The following is a 24,704-nucleotide window of genomic DNA, read 5'->3' on the forward strand; positions in this document are numbered from 1 at the left end:
AAAAAAGTGATACTACTCTAACAAAAACATTTCAATGCATAAGAATATATAAATACCAAAATCTAATACTGACTCTGAGTACTAAAAAATCTAAGAAACATTTGATCCAATTTTCCCCTTGTATGGACATCAACCAAAACCGTCCCTGTGTGTGTCCCAAAGCACAAAGTTTGTGTTAGTGTGTCTATGTGTGATTACCCTTCTTCCTCTAGGCAGGGCAGAAATGGCTTGTCAGCAAGATAATATTGGTTACTATCACTGTTGGCATTATAAGCAACCAAGCTATACCTAGAGCTGAGGTATCAAATTCACTGCTGCAATCTGACTGGTAGATGGGTATTTTTTCTTTTTCCTAAGTTTTATTCAGTTGCCAACATTTAAAAATTGTTAGATTTCACATTAAAAAGTCCATTTTATCCATGAAAATCTCAACTTCTAGTTTCTCTTGAAAACTCCATTTCCACTTGGCAACAAAAAGCTGTCACCAGGACCCCGTTAAGAAAGAGCTTGTGTGCCCCTAGTGACCACAGCTTGCACCCAACACAGTTGACTTGTTTAGATTAACTAGCTGGGCCTGTGGGGACATTACAGTTTGCAAATCCTGAACTATAGGTATACTAGATGCATCAATGCTGGCACCATAAGGGATGCTGGCGTCTATGTTTGGAGACTATTGAACCATTATTAATCTGAGTAGCCCTGTTTCCAAGTATCCTGGGCACAGATCCAAAAAATTCAATGTTGAGGAGGAGGTGTTAAGGTCTGTCTACATTATAGCCTTGCTATTTTCTACCCCTTGCTTCTTCCTGGCCTTACTGCAATGGAGAAAATTAAGCTTCTCTTCCTAGCTTTGCAGCAACAGCAACAAGCATCTAGCAGCCAACCTGTCATTCCAAGGAGGAAAGAATTTTGCTTATTGTCATAACTTTTCTAAGTCATATTCCTATTCCACTCCTTTCTAAAAAATAATCTCCATATATGTTGCCCTCAAAAGTTTTAAAGACAGCACTATTTGCAAAATATAAACACAAAAGGAAAGAATTAGAGCCAAAGAAGTTTATCATATAAATGACCATAGGACTTAGTCCATTCAAGATGCTGTAACAAAAATATCATCAAGTGGGTGTCTTATAAGCAACAAACATTTATTTCTCACAGTTCTAGAGACTGGGAAGTCCAAGATCATGGCACAGGCAATGTCCAGTGAGGGCCCACTTCTTGGTTCATGGATCTTACTTTTTTGCTGAGTCCTCATGTTGTGGAAGGGACAAACTAGCTTTCTAAGGTCTCCTTTATTAGGGCACTAATCCCAATTACCATGGCTTTGGCCTCACGAACTAATCACATCCCATGGGCCCCACCTCCTAATACCATCACCTCTGGGGTTAGGATGTCAATATATGAATTTGAGGGCAAACACATATTCAGACCATAGCACATATTTCCTTCATTCTTACTATCCCTGTCTTTCTCATCAACTTAATGTCATTTTATAAGTCATATCTCTTGGAAATAGTATTAAAAAACAAAGATAGCTTCCTACATTTGATCTTATGCAAAGAAGTAAGTCTCACCAGTAACCTACCTCTCACCACCATAACCACCATTTACCCAGCTCTTCCCCTTGGTGTAGCATCTTCAGAGTTCAGAAAACAAACCATAGGGTAAAGGAGGGATTCATTGTGGACCTAAGTCAGAAATTATCCCTCAGGATCCTAAGTGCCCAGAATGGGCAAGCAAAGATAGTTTAAGAGTTGGTCAGGGAATGTAATAAGAAACAAGCTGGCCTAGCTTTTACCAAATCCTCTCCCTGGGATCCAAACCAACTACTTAGCATCCCTGGCTACTGACCCTAATATTATGTGAGGAGTACACAGACCAAGGTACTGAAATCTACAACGGAACCTGGGAGTCCATCAACAAGGTTGAAAAGCAGAACCATCAGCGCCAAGGTAATAATACCGTTTTCTGCTCCCTTAGATTCTGGTGTGGCTACCTGCTTGACAGCAATTCTTGCCACACTTTGGGTTTCACAACAACTTCCACATTTTGATATTTATATACTTTCTTAATTGATAAGATATAGCCAGTGGTAAGAAAAACGTAGCTATCAAGGTAATTTTTACAAGCTGGACAATAGATTCAAGGAAAAATACATAGTTTACTGTTCAAATGAATCAGAAATACATCAATTATATTATCCCAACTCAAGCATGAATAGAAGTAAAGGTTGGAGAAAAGTATCTGAATTTTACTGAAGACAAATGTTGCAAAGTTGTTTTAGAAATTCAGTACATCAGATTTAGTGCTCTCAATACTGGATAAAAGAGACCATTTGGAATAATACTTTGTTCTAGTGTAGAGTATGTGAATTGAGTTTCTTCTTTGCTGTGACTGATCCCAAAGCTTTTAAATATAATTGATCAATAATCTGCCTACTATGATTTATACCTGCTTTCTGTGCCCTATCAAAAATTAATATTAAAATTAAAACACAATCACAAATAAAAAGTATTGTGTTCTGGGGCGCCTGGGTGGCTCAGTCGGTTAAGTGTCCGACTTCGGCTCAGATCATGATCTCACAATCCGCGAGTTCAAGCCCCGCGTCGGGCTCTGTGCTGACAGCTCAGAGCCTGGAGCCCGTTTCAGATTCTGTGTCTCCCTCTCTCTCTGCCCCTCCCCTGTTCATGCTCTGTCTCTCTCTGTCTCAAAAATAAATAAATGTTAAAAAAAAAAACATTTTAAAAAAAATAATAAAAAAAAACTATTGTGTTCTGCTGGATTCCATGTTCTGAAGCAGCAACTAATGGCAATAATAATGTCTTTTATATGAGATTTGGTGAAAAAAAAAATAAAAGAACCATATAGGCTTTAAAAGACACTCATATTCTACTTTTTATTACCTTAAAAAAGACTTCAAATTAAGAAATGGAAATTATTTTAAATACTAAATTTAAATAGATACTTTTAGAGGTTTGTACATGTTAAAGTTTTGTTTAACTTTAAAAAGACAACTTGTATAACCCTAAAAAAATCAGCTCATTTTGCTTTTCTCTCAGAGGAAGCAAACAATGCAAGCTCCAAACTTTGAAAATTCCTTTTGAAGTTTTACACTAAAACCAGAAATAACACTGACGCAAAGAGAAACTCAAACGCATTCTAATATAAGAAAGCCATAGTGAATTTATAGAATTTACTTTATTTTTAACCAAATTTACTGCTAAACACATGCACAGAAAATTTTAAAATTCAAATCTTTTTGCAGGTGTGATTGTATGTCTGCAATTTCTTGGTTTAAAAAAAATCTGTTTGAAACAAGCTATTCTTCTAATTAGCAAATTATACTCATGACAGGTGTACCTCATTCCATGGATTGAACAGCTATGTAACTACTTAGCAAGAATCAATCTGTAATTAAAATCCTTCCACTGAAGTGTTAAAAATTCTGAGTGATTCCAGGCATAGGATGCTAAACAAAGGTCATTAGTCCATAAACAGGAATCTAAACCTCTAAGAATCATAGTTTCACTGCTAACAATGAGGAAAGTGAAGCACACTGTCTTGTCCAAAATGGTGGTCAACGTGAATCAGTCAGAAACAGGAATTCTATTATCCCAACTAAAGCATGAATGGAAGTAGAAGTCAGGGGGATGGCAGAACAAGAATTCAAGTATCCTGACTCCAACTAAAATGCTTTTTTTCTAGACAACGTTCTTCTAATTCTTTTGCAAGTGAAGAATATGGGAGAACAGTGGACATAGAGGCAACTAAACAAAGTGGTATTTTATATGACCTTATTTTAATGTGAGCTCCTGCTAATTTAAATCCCAGATTGACTTTCCTACAGATTAATGCTATTATGCCAAAGTTTTTCAACATAAAGACAATATTAAAAATTATACTCTAAAGAAAAAAACCAAGTTATTGTAAATAACACAATAAGAATCCCAACAAGCAAATTTTACTCTTAAGAATGATGAAGCTATGTAGAATATGCCTCCCCCAAGTAATTCCCTGCGTATGTAAACATGCACATCTGAATCCAAAACCCTGTGCAGCTGTAAAATAAGGCTAGGTTTGCACTTGTTGTCTGTTTGCATGTTTTTCCATCTCCACGCTTTGTGCACCACACCCCATGGACACAGAACATTTGTAGGTGGCATCAAATCAACAGCCAGGTGAGACTGTTCTATAACAGAAGGACCACATGATATTTGAGATATAATTGGGGAAAAACCAATTGCAGTTATTCTCCAAATATCGTCTCTCTTTTTGAAGATATACCCTGAATTAGTATGTTTTGGATTAAAGCAGTTTTCTTCTTTTTTCTTTTTGGAACTCTCCTTTTTAAAATATTTTCAACAACTTGGAGCACATAATGTCTGTTACAGACAGGAACACCTCAGATTAGTAAAGCTCCTTTCAGTTCTGGTAGGACTTCAACATTTATTGACTGAGAAGACTATTTGGTTAAGCTATTATTTCAAAACCCTAAGGTGTGACAGCAAATAATCCCTTCCAATAGATCACTGCATTTATCAATAAGGAGAACACATGTACTAAGAAGAAAATATGTTTAAGGCTATTGGGTATATTATATTGGGTTCAAGCTTTCTCTTAAAGAGCCTAACTTTTTAAAAATGGAAGAATTATTTAAATCAACTTCTTACAAACAAGAACAAAAATACCTACCATCCAGCATGGTAAAATAAAGGAACGCTGAAGTACTCACTGTCCCCAACAATTGGTTCTCTCTGTGTCATGCTTGCACTCTCTTTCCTCCCCTCCCCTGCTCTCATTTTTCCTTCATTTTTCCCATACCAAGCTAACATTACCTCTGACAAGTGAGTGATTTGGTAGGAGAAAAATTCAGATTGCTTCTCTGAAACATGAAAACAACCTATTGGCTGGTTGTATTCAATCAATGATTTGTCAATGCAGGGATACATAAACCAAAATGGCTCAAGAAAACTAACCTTACTTGTGACTACTTAGCATAATCAATTCAACCAGAATGATCTAAATGCCTCAGTCTAAGCATTTCACATTGCCCCTCCTGGAATTTTACTTTACTGTAAGTGTATTATGCTATGAAGATTTTTGTTTACATTATGTAAAATTTGTCATGGACAAATACTAAATGCACACCTGAATGTCCTTCCCAGGTGCATGCAGGTAATAAAATGATATTGTAGACAGTTTCCTTTAATGCCTACCATTTATTGGTGTTACCAATTGATTGGTGTTACCAATCAATTATATTTCTCATTCCTACCTTTGGCAGATACTGCTGGTTGCCTACCTAATGGCAATTTTCCTCTTCTTTCTTGTTAAATGTACCCCAATTTTCTCTTATCAGACAGCCTCATCCTTCATGGTGGTAGGGGTGAAGAGGCGGAATGCTGATTAGTTTAATCTCATCAGGGTAATTCCATTCTCCTGGCTATGGTCAACATAGGCATGGCTACATGACCCAACCACTGACCAATCTGACTTAAGATACTAAGCAAAGTTGTTTTCCTCCCTTCCATGGGGACACATGACAGAAACCCTGTTATGTGTTTGGGCAACACTGATACACAAGAAGGAAATCATTGAATTAGCCAGTCATGAAAGTGCCATCCGCTTTACTTCTTGCATTGTAAGACAATAAAATGCCCTTTATGTTTTAGCCACATTTTAAGATGAGTTTGTTACTTGCAGCCAAAATCATCCTAGTTAATATGCTGCCCTTTAGAACAAGAAAAGAAAAGAGCAGTTGTGGATTCTTCCTTGCCTTAGGTAGGAACTGGGAGTATATAAATAATAAGGAGTACTGAGTGTATGTGAGAATTATGTCAATAATTTCACAAACAAAGAACACATCCATTTAAGTATCTAGGCACATCTTATTGCTTCTCAGCCTTTTGGCTAAGATCAAGTGTAGTATCTGTTCTTATCAGTTTAAGTATCTAGGCACATCTTGACCTAATTGAAATGTATTTTCAAAAGTCTGGAAATAAAGCTTTATTTAGTCCACAGTCTTCTTCAAATGTCTAGGCTATTTAATATGTAGGTTTCATATTTCATAAATTTCATAAAATGTTTCTATCAAACATTGTCTGCAAAGTGACAGGGTAAAGGGAATCTTCATATTTCTAATCATTGATTTTGTACTAAGAAATGTGTCCACCAATTTAAACTATCTCAGGTTTAAAATGCACAAAAGATTAAATCTTTTTAAATAGTCTCAGCATTTTCTCATCTATTTGGAATAGAAGTCACAGGTGTGCTTTGAAGTTTATAAACCATGCCTTGGTACTTTTAAAATAACTTCTGGAAAATGTAAAAAGGAGAAAGTGTGAATCAGCCCATGCTCAGGAAGGTGGGCCATGTTCATCATATTTACTATTATGACATATTAGATTATTTTCTTTCAGTGCTCGAAAGGCACACTTTCCAAAAGAGAAATACAGTTCTTTATATTTGGTTCACATAATCCAGACCTGCAGTGTCAGTGCCTGAAACAAATTACTGTTTATATTAGAAACTTAGTTTAATAAATTAGGTCTGGTCTATGGACTGTCAAAGTCCTTATAGTCTGCAATTCATATATAACAGATGCCTTTTCCATGACTCTTAACTAGAAGTGGCCAACGTGATTGCTTCCTCCTTGCCATTACTACATTTTGTAGGTTTAGTTATCTACTGCCCACAGAGAATTAAAAACAATTTAAAAGGGCATCTGGAATAAAACACTCTAAGGGAAAAAAAATCTTTCCATATGCAATAACTTTCTGTTTAGGTCTGAGAATTATTCAATAATTGGCACTTGTTTAAATAGACCACTCAGGATCAGTTTGGTTTTCCAATTTCAGATTGAGTTACAGAACTATTTTTTTCCAAACTCACTTTTGCAAGTCCTAATTTCCAGCATATTTGTGGCACCACTGTGATTAACAGAGTAGCTAATTTTTGCATGAGACACAAACACATTTTTCAAAAGTGTTGTAAATAATTCACTAATTTTTCCACAGATTGTTTATAAATTATGGATTTTAGCTTACTTGCCCTAGTTTAGAAAATATACCGGTAAAACAGGAGAGCGAAAAGCAGTAATTTTAGTTGATGAATTTATACAATTTAATTTTCATGAGAAACCTGGGTGCCTCCATCTTTTATGCCACTTTCCTCACTAGTGTCCAAGACTTGGGCCAAGAAGTGAGTGCCTGCCACTTGCAGCATCTCCACCTCTTGCCTTGTTTGCACTCAATACAGGAACAGTTGTTGCATAAAAAGTTAATCATGACACTCATCTATAAGATTAAATAATAAGGCCGCGGAAACTGACATCAACTCACATCAACACTTACAAATTCAGACACATGGACACTTTAACCGCTGGGTTTTTTCCTTTCTAAGCTCCACTTTGGAAAACTGTGCTTCCCTTTGAGTTGTTTGGTCAGCAAACTCAATTCTAGAATTTCTATGCGAAGGATTAATCAAGAATAGTGTATTAGCTCACATCTTGAGAGCTAGACAGAGAAGATGCTCAGTGACATTTTAACACGTATGTCACTATGTTGACATCTCAATAAAGAAAACTATTCTCGGTGTGAAATGGGATGATTTCCTTACACCACCACCATCACCACCAAAAACATCAGGCAAAATTTTTGAAATCTCACAGGTTTCAAGCATTGTCAGTAGATACCGCATCATTTTAAATATAAAAATAGCCCGTTCAAACAATGAAAGGCAGGTGTACAATCATCAGTGCCTTCTTTACCAGCAACACAGTGATTTGTGAATATGTAATCTTATTTTAAATTTCACTCTTGTTCTTCGATCTTTCAAATGATTATAGTTTTCCTGGAGTGAAAATAACTTAAACTTACTAGACTTTTTAATATCTTTACAGCCAAACTGCTACAATTCTCACTTTGCTAATCTGTAATTCTCACAGAAGAACTGGCAGCGTTACCCGGCCTTTAGCAAGGACCCTGAAGTGAAATCACTTAAAACTTCCTCTATTTTAATTTCAAATGATATACTCTGTATATAAACCACGCAAATATGCTCTATCCGATACATTGACATGTACCTGCGATGTTAACATTTCTTCCTGGTACCTTCGGGCTGCGGACACGCGTGCATCGTGGAAGACTGGGCTTACTACAGCGCAAGTACAGAGCTTAGATTTCAGGAGCTCTTTGCTCTCATGCTATTCCTCTGACGGCCCTGGCATTTTGGGTGATTTGACTAAGAAGCCACAGCTGAGCAGGGCAGCGATGACCTCTGAACCCACGTGCTTGACCTTCAGTCCCGATTGCCCATCAGATCACCTGGGAAGTTTGGCAGAAATAACATTGCAGGCCCACTCTACATTCTTAGCTGATCTGGGACAGGCCCAAGGCTTCAGTGGTTTTGGTTTTGTTTTTTTTTTTTGCTTTTTTTCATCTCCTTGGTGATTCTGACATGGTCCAGATTTAGAACCACTGGACCACTGCTCTTTGTGTCACACTTTTATAGTTCACAAAATCAGAATTAAATTTCCAGATTTATCATCACCCTTTCCCAGTCTCTTCTCTGAAAGCAGTTGACAAATGTATTTGAATATTCAGAGAATGAAGCTGAAATTTGAGAAGGAAAAACTTCATTTCGTAAGAACCCGACTGTACAGGACCCCTGAGGAACTAGATTATGGCTAGGCACTCGGGTTTAAATAGACATAAACTAATCACAAGAACACATTAACACTTTCTTTTAGCAAGGAAAGTCAAGGGAGAGAGAACAAGAAGATAAACAAATATTTAGAAAAGATCAATATCTACCTTCCCTTATAAATCTAGGTCTATAATAGAATGAAAAATATCAAATCTAATAACAAAATTAAACATCTGTTCCACACTAATAATAAATTCATGAAACAGATAGAAACTAATATCTTTTATATGTATAGCGATAGTAACACGTTGCCATTTTTTTGCCTAATAAAATTGTAGCTTCGACACATTTTTTTTAATTTAAAATATCCTGTGTCAATGAGAATTTTAGGAAACTAGACACTCTCATACTCTACTGATGATAATGTTAAGTTAATGCCACATTTGCCCCTTGGAGGCTAGGATCGTTAATTGGGACATGGGATGCCCAGTTAGGTGATTAAATATTAATCGTGGATGTGTGTCTGTGAAGGTGTTTCCACAAGAGAAAAACATTTGAATTGGTGAACTGACTAAAGCAGATGGTCCTCCCCAATCTGAGTAGACTTCATCCAGTCCATTGAGGGCCAGAATAGAACAAAAAGACACAGGAAGTTTGTACTAAACTTCCCTCTTTCTCTGTCTCTGTCTCTCCCTGTGCTTGACTGTGGAACTGAAACATCAATCTTTTCCAGCTCACGGAGTTCCTGGTTCTCAAGCCTTCAAACTGAAATTAATACCATGGGTAGCTCCTTGATTTTGTCTTGGAGTGTTAATTATTAATTAGTGTTAATTTATCCCAATTTACTAAGCATTTAGAATGCTACCAACTTGCTGCCTGGAGAGAAAGGCATAAAGGCTTATGAGAAAAATGAAGGGCCCACAGTAAGTTAAACAGGCTCTCAGGTCAAAATAGATGAAAAGGAGAATAAATTGTATTGAGTGCCTATGATAAACTAAGTCCTGGACCAATTATTTTCCATCCATCACCTAATTTACTCCCTTCTGCAGCCCTATAAGATACATACTCTCCGAATTTCCCATTTTACAGGTGAAAACACTGAGGCTCAGAGCAGTTAACCAATTTATAGCTAATGATCCAAACCTAAGACTTCAAAATCCAGGCTATTTCCCAGGAGCTCACTATCTTCCCCGCAGCAGTAGAAGACCCTGTGATTCCCCACTTCAATCAATAACTTGGAAATTCCCCTTTCTTGGAGGCCAAACTGAGATTCAGATCAAAACATGACCAGAACACTTCATTGCAATGGCATCTAGGAGCCAGTAAAGACCATGCAGCCAGTCTTCCGAAGGAGCAGCTTCAGGGATTCACCTTAGGAGCCTCCCTGTGAGCAAAACAGCACATTATCAACCCCTCTGGGCTGGTTGGGATGAAGTCTTAGTACAAATCACTCCTTCTCAAATCATTTGATCTAGATCTGATATATAAAATATCTGATACATGAAATTTTATAAACCCAAAGACCATCAAGGAAAATTTGTCATCTGTACAAGGTTAAGATAAACAAAGGCTCAGGAAAAAAAAGAAAGAAAGAAAGAAAGAAAGAAAGAAAGAAAGAAAGAAAGAAAGAAAGAAAGAAAGAAAGAGAGAGAGAGAGAGAAAGAAAACCACGGATGTTTCTAAATCATCTTGGTTGCAGTTTTTAACCAAAACGCAAATATAAGCAAAGAAAAACACCAGTGCTTAAAATTTAACATCAGCCGGTAGAAAAGATCCCATTAATTAGACTGTCAATTTGCAACTCTTGATATCTTTTATGTGTTTTAACATTTCCAGTATAAGCCTGGGAACTTGAATAAAAACAATTTCTCTTCAAACTTATGATCCTTTCTGGCTGTGAGTACTTAGCACAATCTAAATGTTGGTTTATTACATTCAAAAAATTAAACTCAAGCTAAAAACAATACACTGTGAAGGAAGTTAAGAGTCCATATTATATTTTAACACAATTTTGATTATATTTAATGTATCATTCCACTTAGAATGGTCCAATAAATAACACTAGAGTGTATCAATAGTGATTCAATTAAATTATTTAAAATAAATGACTACTGATAAAAAAGGAAGTGTTTTATTCTTGCATGTAACATTCTACTTTGCTAAAACAATAGAAACCTCCTTAAAATTATCTTTTAGGAATGCAAAATAGGGGCACCTGAGTGGCTTAGTTCGTTAGGGGTCTCTTGATATACGTTCAGGTCATGATCTGACAGTTTGTGAGATCAAGCCCCATGTTGGGCTCTGCACTGACAGTGCAGAGCCTGCTTGGGATTCTCTCTCTACCTCTCTCTCTGCCCCTCCCCTGCTTGCTCACATGCTCTCTCAAAATAAACAAACATTAAAAAAAAAGAATGCAAAATATTTCATTATTCTGAAACCATTATTATTTCTCAACAGGGCTACGGGACAGTTTCTAGAAAGCTGAAGAAAGCCCTTCCTCAATCCTATCACAGGACCAGAAATCTCCAGTATAAACATCATTTCTGAAACATCTCTAAAGGACAAATATTGTAATTTCTCTGAAGTGCTCCTATTGTAGAATAAATGGATCCATTTCCATCATTGCTCACCTAACACTGCAGTGGTCCCTGGGGGATCAGGACATGAGTACATTCTGATAGGAATGCATACTGTGGTACTACAATGAAACCTTGGGAGAGGCGGAATGAAGGAGCAGCTTTTTTTTTTTTCAATCGATGTGTAAAGGATTATAAACGCATTTTCCTCATTTGACATGACAGCTTAAGACCAACCTGCAAGTGTTTCTTTTTTTTTTCTTTCCTTTCTCTTTTAACTTTCCATTACTTTGTTGTAAGTTTTATTTAGCATTAATCTTTTATGGCCATATTTTTTTTTTTGTAATGCTTTAAGCATCCTTCTTTCTTCAGCTTCTTTGGAAATCAAAGTCATGTCAATAGACTCAAAGGTATCCAAACACTCTTGATTAATTCTCAGAACACTGATCTGAAATAGTCTTGGAATGAGGCTAATGGGAGAACTTCAGTGTGCTGTTTTTACAAATTAAAACAGATAAGGACATGGTTTTCCTATTGCTAAAAAGTTAGGCATCACTCTACCATTATTTTCTACCTTCATTTATCACCAGCATTTTTCAACTTTTTAATTGTAAGTCTGCACATGTTCACAATGATAAAACTAAAACGTGTTCCTAACACAAACCTCAAGTGAAAGTCTATAATCTTTGAAATAACTTATAGAAAATGAATCATGCTACTTTATTCATTTTTAGATTTCTTTATGCTATAATCGCAAATACTTAAAAGACAGCTGGTACAAACCGACTCCAAATGAGAAATTTATACTTTACATTTTAGTAAAATGAGTTATTTTAAAACTTGGTCCCATGTTTTCCTGAACACCTAGGCACATCTCTTGTTTGAATTTTTTTTACCGGAACTCCCTTCAGAAACAATACTAACTAACCTAACCATGCAATATCTTATTGAATTTAGCCTTTCAACAATTTCTTTTTTTAATGTCTATTTATTTTTGAGAGAGAGACAGACAGAATGCAAGTAGTAGAGGGGCAGAGAGAGAAGGAGACACAGAATCTGAAGCAGGCTCCAGGCTCTGAGCTGTCAGCACAGAGCCCAACGCAGGGCTTGAACTCAGGAACTGCAAGACTATGACCTGAGCCAAAGTTGGTTGCTTAACCTACTGAGCCACCCAGATGCCCATTAACCTTTTAACAATTTCTAACTACAGCATCTAACCTGTTTATTTAGCTTGTATACTTAAAATATAATCAATAGCTTAGTCTTTATTTAGCTGCCATTTTCTCTTTTTACTTTAAAACACTGAAAATAAATGCTTGGATACTTTTTGCTCTTTTCCTGGTTATATCTTTGAATTCCCTAAATTTTTATCTTATTATATGCATAATCAAGCTCAACATCATGTACCAGCCTTTTGAGGCTCTCATTCTCCAAGTGTTAAGTTTGGCATAATTTTGCATGGAAAAAATGGATTTAGAGAAAACTGTTACAGAAAATATTAATATACTGTATATTTTCACCCTTGTTTGTAACTGCTTGGAGCAGAATCTACATAGTTTATTACCATGTCCAATAATATTCAAACACTATCAACTATCCTTAAAAAGTAAATATAATTATGGATTTTTAACAAAAAAGTAAAAAATAATCATTAATGATGTGTTTCTGAGATAATGCCCCAAGACAAATAGGGAATTGAAACCAAAGATATACATGATGAGTCAGTTTCATTTACTTAGGAATGTCCCACCTTGGTCTAAAAAGTATTATATGGCAAAAGATCTACAGGGAGAAAAGATAAGGTTAGGAACAAGGTGTCCATAATTCAAATCAAATAAAAAAAAATTTAGCTATTTTATAAAAGGCACCATACTGGTGAAATCTTAATAATTTCCCTCTCTCTCTCTCTCTCTCTCTCTCTCTCACACACACACACACACACACACACACACACACTACAAAGATAAATTACTATTCTTGCTCCTACTTAGCCTGAAGTCTAAGAAATACATGTTAAAAAGTGATTGTATGTCAGTCCTACCCTAGGGACCCCAAGCCAGATCATACAAGGTCTCAGTTTTAAGAAAATCACAGTGTAGAAGAAGATGGATGAGTGATCCCATTGAAGTTGTTCTGACATATTATACTTGTTGGGATAAAAATGAGTATGTAAACACAAGACTTCTTTTGAGAAGTAGCCTGAGAATAATCAAGTAATGAGAAATAAGCAAGTAAATCATCAATGTGTCAGCTATATAAAAATACTCTTGTAAGCTTTACATGGCTTATCCCAAGGGAACTCTGACAGCAGCCGTACCACCATTTACAGGTAAAGAAACTGAGGCACAGAGGGTTTCAATAGCCCCTCCAAGGACAGTAAGGGGCAGAATTAAGATGTGAATGTGGGAATTCTGTCTCCAGAGATTGTGTTTAACCATACTCCTCCTGAAAATGCAAGGGCATCGATGAGAAGGAGAACTCATGACTGGAAGAGGTCACTGGTGATGGCTCTTGATAGAGGTGGCATATTTCATTTACTGAGCAAATATTTGCTGAGTATCAGTTGGGCACAAGACCCCCTGCTAGACACCAGGGATACACTGGCAAACAAACAACAGAAATACATCAGATAGACCAACTCGATGGACAGGTAGGATTTAAACAATGAGAGACGAAGTGGGGTAGGGATTAGGAATAAAAAGTCATTCTGCTGTGAAGAAGATCACTAGATTTGCAAATGCACCAAAATGGGAGTAAGTGATTGCTTTGACATGTAACTGCAGAAAATCTATTAATTAAATTTACATTCCATTTTATTTATTTTTTTGAGTATAGTTGACACACAATATTACAACAGTTTCAGGTGTACAGGACAGTGGTTCAACAAGTTTACGCATTAGGCTATGCTTACAAATGTAGCTACCATCTGTCCTGATACACTGCTATTATAATATCATTGACTGTACACCTTATGCTGTGCCTCTTATTCCCATGACTTATTCATTCCAGAACTGGAAGCCTATATCTCCCTCTCTCTTTTGCCTATTTTGCACCTCTCCCTCCCCCTTCTCCACTGGCAACCATCAGTTTGTTCTCTGTATTTATAGGTCCGGTTCTGCTTTTTGTTTATTCATTATTTTTAGATTCCATTTTAAGGGAAAAGAGGAAGGTAAAGAAATCTTTGGAGCTTGTGCTGGGTAGCCTCTAAAATGGCCCCAAATAACTCCCAGTTCCTGATATTCATGCCCTTGTGCAGCCCAGTCCTTGAAAGTAGTCAGGACTGAGGCGCCTGGATGGCTCAGTTGGCTAAGCATCCAACTTCAGCTTCAGTCATCGTTCGTGCGTTGAGCTGTCAGCCAGAGCCTGAAGCCTGATTCAGATGCTGTGTCTCCCTCTCTCTCTGTCCCTCCCCTGCTCGCTCTCTCTCTCTCTCTCTGTCTCTCAAAAATAAAATAAACATTAAAAAAAATTTTTTTAAGTAGTCAGGACTGAGTGACTCCCTTTTAATGGATAGAATGACAGCAGAACTGAAAGGGGGGGTCCCTTCTGATATTAGATTATAAAAAGACTGTGACTTCCATTTTGTGTTGTCTCTCACTCTGTCCTGAGGCACTCACAGGATGGGAAACCGGCTGCCCCATCATAACACAGCCTTGAGGAGAGGTCCATGTGGTGAAGAACTGAAACCTTCCAACAACCGGCTGAGTAGTAAATTCAGCTGAACGTGGATTCAGAGGCCTCCTCCATACCACCCTTGGCCAGCTGAACCTCAGATAAGACCCCAGCCCTAGATGACAGTTTGAATACCAACTTCGTGAGAGAATTGAATCAAAAGTTCCCAGCTAATCTGCACCCAGATTCTTAACCCACAGAAACTGTGAGGCACTGAATATTTGTTTGAAGCTACTATTTTAGAGTAATTTATCACTCAGCTATAAATAACAATTAAAGCATCTTTCTATAGAACTTGAGCGTCTCCCTGAAATTTTGCACTTTGAACCACTCATACACAAATATTCATCACAGAATCCTATTTCATAAATGACCCTTACCAAGATTACTGGAAGGCACTAAGAAGAGAAGAAGGAAAAGAGAGATGGGTAAGTAGGGAGGGAGGGAGAAAGGGAACCAAAGTTACGGCAAAGGCATCTGTGAGCATATCCTCTGGCTCAGAGAGAAATGTATGCAGTTGTGTGCGCAGGGTCTACTTGGGTATGAGCTGTATCTATGTTCTGTAGGTGTGTATAGCGTTGCTGATGATTCCATAGCTTCTATTTATTATTTTCTGTTTTGTCATGCTCACACTTGAATGGGATGACAGTATTGGCTGAATCAATTTGAAAATGTGGCCATTTCCTTAGCCAGCATGTATTCATCCAAGATTCCTGCTTCTTAATTAATCATTTGATTAATATCTGTGGCCCAGAGGTTCAATTAGAGATACACCTTTTTTTTAATATATAGACAATAAACAACATGTAACAACTGATGTAACCTAGCATGTATGGGTAGTTAAAGTGGGCATTATTTTTTATTTGCTTTCAAGCTGCAGAGAAGGCTGAACAATAGGCAATAAACAAGTCATTTTGTATGGCTTTTGTGAGACTTGAAAAGAATTTTGACTTAATGGAAACTGATGCTTTGTTGGAAGCCCTGCAAGGGAAGCGATAGAAGACCCACATGGTAAGTGCCCCAAACAGATCTTCACAAACGATAGAGTCACATTTAACTCGAAGATTGGGTGGTAAAGGTCAGCTTGTAGTGTAGAATTAATAGGTGGTGTCTCACTAAGGCTCTTCACCTCCTGCCTTGAGAAAACTTTCAAGGTTTCTACAGATAAAGAAAAGGACTCAAGGACCAGAGACACCTCAAATATGTAGATGACACTGTCATCTTTTACTTAAGCTAAAGACCTTGAAGCAATGGTGAAAGAATATAACAGAAGAGCAAAGAATCTGGATCATTATATAAAAGAAGCATATGCAAAATCACATCGAGTACATACATTCAGGAGGGAAAGCTGGCTGCAAAAAAATTAGGCATTGCAAAGAAGTGTTTGTTGAGGCCATATGGCGTACATTGTTACAACCCAGAAAGGTTCAGAAAGCAGAATAGACCCTTGTTAGAGTCCCTGAGGAGCTGAAAATGAATAGTTTCCTACATTTAAAGAACTATCTACTAGAAAGAGAGCTATGATACTAGCACACTCCTGCTTTTGGCAACTATAGCAAAAGCACACATATTTAACACAGAGAATAAAATTTGTGTAACAAAATAGGAAGCACTTTGAATATGGTACTGCGTGAAGAGACAAAAGAAAAACTGGTAGTAGCAGAACAAGGTAGACAATTACGAGGAAGAAAAAAACCTGGCCCCCTTGGAGATGTGACACAGTAGAGGTAGAGGATGAGCCTGTTACACACCCGTGGGAATAGCCCTTCCCAGTAGGTTCGAACACACCAATTAGGTCCCTTTGTGAACTCATATCTAAGTCTCTCTAAGTTTATGTGGATAAGAACCATCAAAGGACATACAACAAAAATAAAGTCTGATTCTCTTATGTCCTAGCAGTAGCCTGGACTGCGGTTAGATTTCTTTAAACTTCTCCTGCCCTAGACTTGTATTGTTACTGCTTCCTCCTTGGAATCAGAGGTCTGATGAAAAAAGTAGTATCTGATTCATCAAGTTCCTTGTGCATGGCAAAAGCTTCCCAGTGTCTTGAAAGATAGAGGCTTTTTCTAGGATCTTTAAAAAAATAGAAAAAAATATATAATTTCTCTTGAAGTCGAGTGAGTAGCAGGTATTGAGACAAATATCACCAAAATGAGGATCCTTTTTACACAACATCAGTGAGTAATATTTACTGAGTATACTCGTTCATAATGTAAAGCGCTGTGCTAGGGGTCATGGTGAATGAAACAGACAAGTTTCCTAGATGAGCTTTCAGTTCAGCAGGGAAGCAAAGGAAGATTGACAAATAAGTGATGACTAATTAAATAATTATAATTATTCAAAGAGATAATAAAGAGGTGTGTAAGTTGCAATGATGGTATATAACAAGTGTACCAAAATAATTGGAGGGTCAGGGAAGGTTTGTATAAGTGAGTGCCTTCTAGTGAAGCCTCAAGATTGAAGAAGAGATATTCAGGTGGTAGGAATGTGTGTGTGTGTGTGTGTGTGTGTGTGTGTGTGTGTTCACACATTCACTTATACACAAGTCCACAGGTAAGCAGGGGACAGAAGGAGAATAAGAGAAAGGAAAAGATCTTGAAACCATCTGTAGAGATACAAGAAGTCCAGTATTGATTAAAAACAAAGGGAGTGGTTGGTACAAGAGACCAGAAAAGGGTGCCTGGGTGGCTCAGTTAGTAGGGCATCTGACTTCAGCTCAGGTCATGATCTCATAGCTTGTGAGTTCGAGCCCCGCATCAGGCTCTGTGCTGACAGCCCAGAGCCTGGAGCCTGCTTCAGATTCTGTGTCTCCCTCTCTCTCTGCCCCTCCTGACTCATGCTCTGTCTCTCTCCCCTTCAAAAATAAATAAACATTAAAAAAAATTTTTTTTAATGAAAAAAAGGTGAGACCAGAAAAGGTGTGAGGTCAGATCATGTAAGACCTTGTAGATCAATATAAAGACTTTGGACTTTATTCTGAGGACAATGGAAAGACATGAAAAATGGCCAGCTGAAAATTTAGCTTCTCTTTCCCTGAGAGAGATTAGGAGATAAATATTTGGCAAACCTCTGGGAATTCTCTGCCTCTGACATAAGATACTGGAGGATGGGGCCTATATCAAATTCATCCCTGTGTTTTACGTTGTGCTTCTGAGGGGAATAAAGTAGAGCCAAATTTAACTGTAATGTAGTATAACAAGCCATAGTGCCCCAAGGAAAGAATGGGTTGATGGTACTAGAAATCAGCTTTGGGAAAGGTCACTTGCAAGATGGAATCAGTCTTAGGTTTCTGAAAGATGTTACCTGGAAGGATGGGAACAGTAGTCTAAATAATGACTTCCAAATCCCTAGGACCTGTGAATATCATCTTACATGGCAAAAGGGGGCTATGCAGGTGTGATTAAATTAAGGATCTCGAGATGCACATCTTAGCCTAGATTAACCCTAAGTGTAATCACACAGGTCATTATAAGAGGGAGGCCAGAAGGTCAAAGGAGGAACAAGGCAAAGTGACGGCAGAAGCAGAGGAAGTAAAGGCAATCTGATGCAGTGTCATGCACCACAGAATGCAGGTGGCATCTGGAAGATGAAAGAAAGGAAGAAAAGATTCTCCCCCAGAGTCTCCAGAAAAATCCTGCCCTGCTGTCATCTTGAATGTAGCCCTGTGAGACATATTTCAGATTTCTGACCTCCTGAGCTACGATAAAATAAATGTGTGTTGTTTTAAGCCACTAAATTTGTGGCAGTTTACTATAGCAGCAAAAAGAAACTAATACAATAGGTATGACTTCAACAGAATAGATGGGAAAGGTACAATATCACTAAGGTGACTATATGCCCCAGTTAGCCCAGGGAAGTCTCAGTTAATACCTGCTATCACAGCTTATTTATTAACAGTGTCCCCTTTATCTCCTGAAGGTGCCCTGGTTTAGATTATAAATCTGTATTAACAAAGATACCGAGTTGGGTGTTTTGGGTGTTGGGAATAGCAAGCAGGACCAAAGGGATTCCCATGGAAGCAGCCTCTGCCTTCTATTCCGGGCCACATAAAACTTAACTTGTGATAATTTATAACCCTAGCAACACCTATAAAAGTCTAAAAATTACACACTGATTATATTGCTTGAAAATTTGTGTTTAAAAAAGTAAGAAGAGGTGAGGAGGAAGAGACACCTAGATAAAGGCAAGACTAGAAGGACCCACACTCCCACAGTCTACAGAGCGTTGATCATTGGAGTCAATGAGATGGTGAAGGAAAATCACAAAATACACTCAGTCTGAAAAATGTAACACCAGTCAGATAACCCATGAGCACAGACAACCCACCCAAGGATTTAAAATGGCTTTAAATGTGAAATCCCATGTTGTTTGGAATTCTAAGAGGTAGATTTGAAATTCCTGAGGGAGAAGAAATAACTCTGGATTAAGTTTATGTTCCAGGAATCCTCAGCATTCCAGACATGACCTAGTTTGATCCCATCCCTATCTTTATAGACAAGACCTATTTTACCACAATGGGCTGTTTGGCTTGCGCTTTTGAGCCATGCTGCTTTCAACTCTTAAGAACCAACAACAGTGCCCAAGTCTTTTTCTTTTAAGGTCAATCATACTGCCTTCTACTTGGTCAAAAACTCACAGTTCAATCTAGCAGATCTCCTCATTGTTCCCTAGGCACATGTCCATTCTCCTCTGAAGCACAGCCAGTACTCTCCTGCACGTGGAATATCTTCTGTCTTCTCTCTCACCTAATACCACTCATTCTTCAAAGATAAGCTCATGAGGGGCGCCTGGGTGGTTCAGTCGGTTAAGCGTCTGACTTCTGAGTTTGAGCCATGCATCAGGCTCTGTACTGACAGCTCAGACCCTGGAGCCTGCTTCAGATTCTGTGTCTCCCTCTCTCTCTGCCCCTCCCCTGCTCATGCTCTGTCTCTCTCTGTGTCTCAAAAATGAATAAACGCAAAAAAAAAAAAAAAAAAGATAGGCTCATGAATCCTTTTATGACTACTCCACAGGCCTCTTGCTTCCGTGAATATCTGTTGCATCTATATCCAACTATTAAGCCATTTATTGAGTCATGTCAATGTGTCAACCACTGCACTGGTCATTGGTACACATTGATGAATTAAAAGACATAATCTCTGCCTTTAGATAAATAGCCAAAAATCAAGATGCAAATAAGTAAAAATTATCTGTCATAATAAATGTTACGGTGGAAAAGAACAGGAGTCAAGGATTGAGAATATTTGGGGAGTGTTGATTTAACCAGAGTAGTTACTGATGAGGTGACATTTAAGCCAACACCTGAAGAAGTCCTCAGCCATATAAAAGCCATCAAGCACAGTGTTCACAGCTAGGAGAATGTCAAAGTTAGAAGGGGAAACTCTGATATAATTTAAGTGTCTTGAGAGAAAACAAAGGAGAATTCCAGAACTCTGAACAACTCCCCCATGATTGCATGGACTGAAGTGGATTCAGAACTGTAACATGGGTCTCCTGACTTCAGTCTGAAATCAGGCTCCCATGTCAGCTTCTTCATCTAATTGCCTCACGTACTTTTGAGGAGAAGAAATTCTGTATCCTAAACTTAATTTTATTTCCAACAATTGTGCATATATAAAAAGGTGCTCAATAAATATTTGCCAATTATGATGGAGTTCCCCTCCTGTAACAGCAGCCATGTTTTGCTTCTGTGTTCCGGGCACTTCTACTACAGCTCTCGTAATGGTGGATCGGTGCTGAACAGTATTATATAGAAAGCACCACGGCATCCACATTTCTGCACAATGAAGGAATTCTTATTTTAGCCCAGATCCTGTATGGATTCATTCTGCCCACCACTTGGAGCAGACCCCGATACATTTTGTCAGTCCAGCATAGCCAGAACAGAAGAGCAGCCAGCCAGGAAACAAAGGACACATACAGTAAACAGGACGCTGCTCTCTCCAAGCAACTCTCTGTTTCTTCAGTAAGCTACTCTCCATTTCTCCTCATAACTCCGTAACATAACTATTTATGCTCTCTCACCAAATTTCATTGTAGGCCACAACCAACAAGTCCCAGACTCCTCCTCGAACTTCATGAGAAAATAAAAGCCCTCAGCTGGGAACTTCTCTGTCTTCCCAACCTCAAATCTTCCTGTGTTTTCTATTTGCCTTTCCATTGTCCTCCCCCTCCCTCAGCACCCCTTCTGGCCCCTTACCATTAAGGATGTGACCTTTCTCTTGCCAAAGTCTAGGACCTCAGCATTTGGTCTGATCACACCCTCTCATACCTTCTCACCTTTTCCAGAACCTCTCTCCGTCAGTTATCCCCTCTGTCACTCGAGTCTTCAAATTCTCATAGTCTACAAAGTCATTACCTGAGCATTCAAATTCACACTGGCAACTACCGTTGTAACCAAACTTTCACTGATGCCTGTATTCACCTCCAGCATCCACATCACTTCTATTTCTTTTTATAGCCGAGCATCTAAAAAAAAAAATCTGTATATTCTGTCTTGACTACTTTACTTCCTATTTCTCTATTTCTTTTAATTTATTTTTATTTATTTTGAGAAAGACATAGAGAGCAAGGTGGAGAGGAGCAGAGAGAGAGGGAGACAGAGTACCATTCAGGCTCCATGCTATCAGCACAGAGCCCCAATGTGGGGCTCAAATTCACAAACCGTTAGATAATGACCTCAGAAGAAATCAAGAGATGGACGCTTAACAGATTGAGCCACCCAGACAGCCCTTTTTATTTTTAAATTTCTAAAATTTTTTAAATTTTATTTTCTAAATTTCACATTGATAAAACTATTTTGATTATATAAAATACACAGTAATTTTTAAAAAGCAAACAACAAATAAAAGAATAAAATAAAAAGGTAAAAAGAAACTGAAACTCCATCTCCCTGAGTTGGCCACCATCAATGTTTGAGAAAACCCTTTTTCAAATTTTAATTCATATATCTGAGCCCACTCATATCTATAATTTTACATACTCCTCTGTAGCATGGAATATGGCATCCTATTCCATTATGATCACCTTCTTTAAATGCAGTTGAAAATTTTCCTTCTTTTCTCTCCCACTCCTCCAAAATGACAACACACCCCACTGTGGGAGTCAATATTAACCTAGTCTGAATCCTTCTTACAAGTCTTCTTGTTCATTTAATTGCTTACAAATATACATGTATATATATTATACAGGTGTTCTAAAACTTTCTTACCCCCACATAACAGTAGATGGTGAAGATTTCTCCAAGTTAGCTGATATATAGCATCACATTGATTCTTTTTTAATGGTTATACAATATCTCATCATAAAAATGTAGCACAAATAATGCAATTCTGTTGTGATAGGCTTTCACTTTATTTCCAGTAGAGGGATGAAGGGCACCTATTTGTTTCTTGAGGCCTCAAATACTGCTACAAACTAATTATCCTTGTACATATATCCTTAAATATTGGGTCCTTTACTCCTATGGAATAGATTTCCAGAAGTGGGAATGTGGTTTGAAGGTTCTGTATGTATTCTTTTATTTTTAAAAATATCACCAGATTGTCTTTTTGAATAGCTCCAATTTATCAAAGATTTGTAATAGTACCTTTATTCTGCAGTCGCTCCTGAGTAGGGGCTTGAAAAGCAATAATTAAGATACTAAACTATAGGCATAATGTTAATATATATATATAAAATTCCTTCAGCCCATTGGGTCTCTATTTAAAGAACCCCAATGGGCTGAAGGAATTTTCCCAAGTATACATCATTCATCAATAGAAAAGCAGTGATTTAAGCCCAGGCTATCTGGTTTCATAGCCCATGTTCTTAATCTTGTGCTAATTTTGCTTCAACTTGTTTGCCAGTGTGATGGGTATAATGTGATAATGTGATATGTTCTGTTCTTTTAATTTCATTTATTTCCTGAATATTAAAATGGTAGAGTTCCTTGTCAAATGCTTATTTCTCATTTATATATGTTCTTTAATGAATTATTTCTTCATATTCGTATCAGGGATTAAGTTGAGCTGCCTTTCACAGAAAGCCCAATTAAGAGTGATAATAACACAATTTATTTTTCTTTCATATAAAAAAGTGTAGAGGTGAGAAGTCCAGCTTAGAGCAGACCAACCATAGGTCACCAGGGACCTGGGCTATTTTGAGCTCTCTCCTCATCCCTTCTTAGGATAGGAACTCATCCCAGGCTCACAGGGTGGCTATGGAGCGACAATTAATAAGAGAAGAAAGTGAAGTGCAAAAAGGCAAAAAGAACTTTCTCAGAGGTTCACAGAGCAACCCATGCTTATGCCTCCTTGGCCAAAACCACCGCACAAGGACACTTGAACTACAGTGGAAGATGCAGCTCTTTAGCTGGATCCAAGATGCCCTGAATGAAATTAGAGGTTTAGTAGTAAGGAAGGGGGACAACATAAACATTGGCTGGAACAATTGGCCCTCAGAATAATATTCTTTGCTCATTTTTCTATCGAGTTGGCTTATTATACATTTGCAAAAACTCTTTCTCTATGCAGATATTAATTATTTACTTTCCATCTGCTTTGCATATGTTTTCTCTATATTTCTTTTGTCTGCAGACTCATTTACTCATTCAAGAATTATTTAGTGAGTCCCTTCTATCAGGCACTGCTCTATTCTAAGCACTAAGGATGCAGTAGGAAACAAAACCAACAACAACAAAAAAATCCCTGGTGCTTACATTCTAGGAGGAGAACACACAACCAGAAAAAAAAGGCAAAAGTCATGGAATTGTATGTACTAATAACTCTGATGAAGAAAATGAATCAAAAAAAAAGGAAAATGGGGTTGCAGAGATGCAATTTTAAGTAGCGTGGTCAAAGTTAGCCACTGAGAGGGTGACATGTGTGAAAAGACCTGAAGGAGATGAATACATACTCAAGCCATCAAAATATCTGCAAGAATATATTCACAGAAAGAGAATGTTGGAGACCTAGGACAAAGTATTAGAAAATACATTCCAGCTGGTTAAAAGGAGCATAATGTGTAGGGTGGTATAGCCACTGTAAAAATTTTGATTTTTTCCTCCTGTTGAAGTGGATAATGTTGGAGAGTTTTATGTGAAGTTATATAATCTGACTTACATTTTAAAAGGATTATTCTTCCTGATTTCAAACTATACTATAAAGCTGTAGTCATCAAAACAGTATCAGACTGGCAGAAAAACAGACACATAAACCAATAGAACAGAATCAAGAGGCCACACACAAACCCTTGCAAGTATGGTCAACTAATATTTGACAAGGGAACCAAGAATCCTCAATGGAGAAAAGACTATCTCTTCAATAAATGGTGCTGGGATAATTGCATATTCCCATGTAAAAGAGTGAAACTGGACCCATATCTATGCCACTCACAAAAAATCCACTCAAAATGGAGTAGAGACTTTAAATGTAAGACCTGAAACCATGAAACTACTAGAAGAAAATATAGGAATAAAGCTCCTTGCCATGGGTCTTGGTGGTAATTTTTTGGAAATGATACCAAGCACAAAGAACAGGCAACATAATAAAAAATAAACAAATGAGACTACCTCAAACTAAAAACCTTCTGCACAGCAAAATAAATCAACAAAGTGAAAAGAAAACCTACAGAATGGGAAAAAAAATATTTGCAAACCATGTATCTGATAAAGTGTTAATGTCTAAAATATACAAAGAATTCATACAACTCAATAGCAAAATAATAACAATTATACATATATATATATAATTAGAATTATATATATATAATTAGCATTATATATATATATATGTATATATATATATATATATATAATCAGCATTATGCCTA

At 37.4% G+C, this 24,704-nt stretch overlaps 1 pseudogene; it reads left to right on the forward strand.

Annotated features, from left to right (window-relative positions):
* The first annotated feature begins 5,890 nt into the window (after window positions 1-5,890).
* LOC128772797 (U2 spliceosomal RNA) lies at window positions 5,891-6,049 on the forward strand (annotated as a pseudogene).
* Window positions 6,050-24,704: the final 18,655 nt, after the last annotated feature.

The sequence above is a fragment of the Panthera pardus genome, unplaced genomic scaffold (assembly GCF_024362965.1).
Source record: "Panthera pardus isolate Hobbes unplaced genomic scaffold, ASM2436296v1 HiC_scaffold_10, whole genome shotgun sequence".
In the NCBI taxonomy this organism is placed as follows: domain Eukaryota; kingdom Metazoa; phylum Chordata; class Mammalia; order Carnivora; family Felidae; genus Panthera; species Panthera pardus.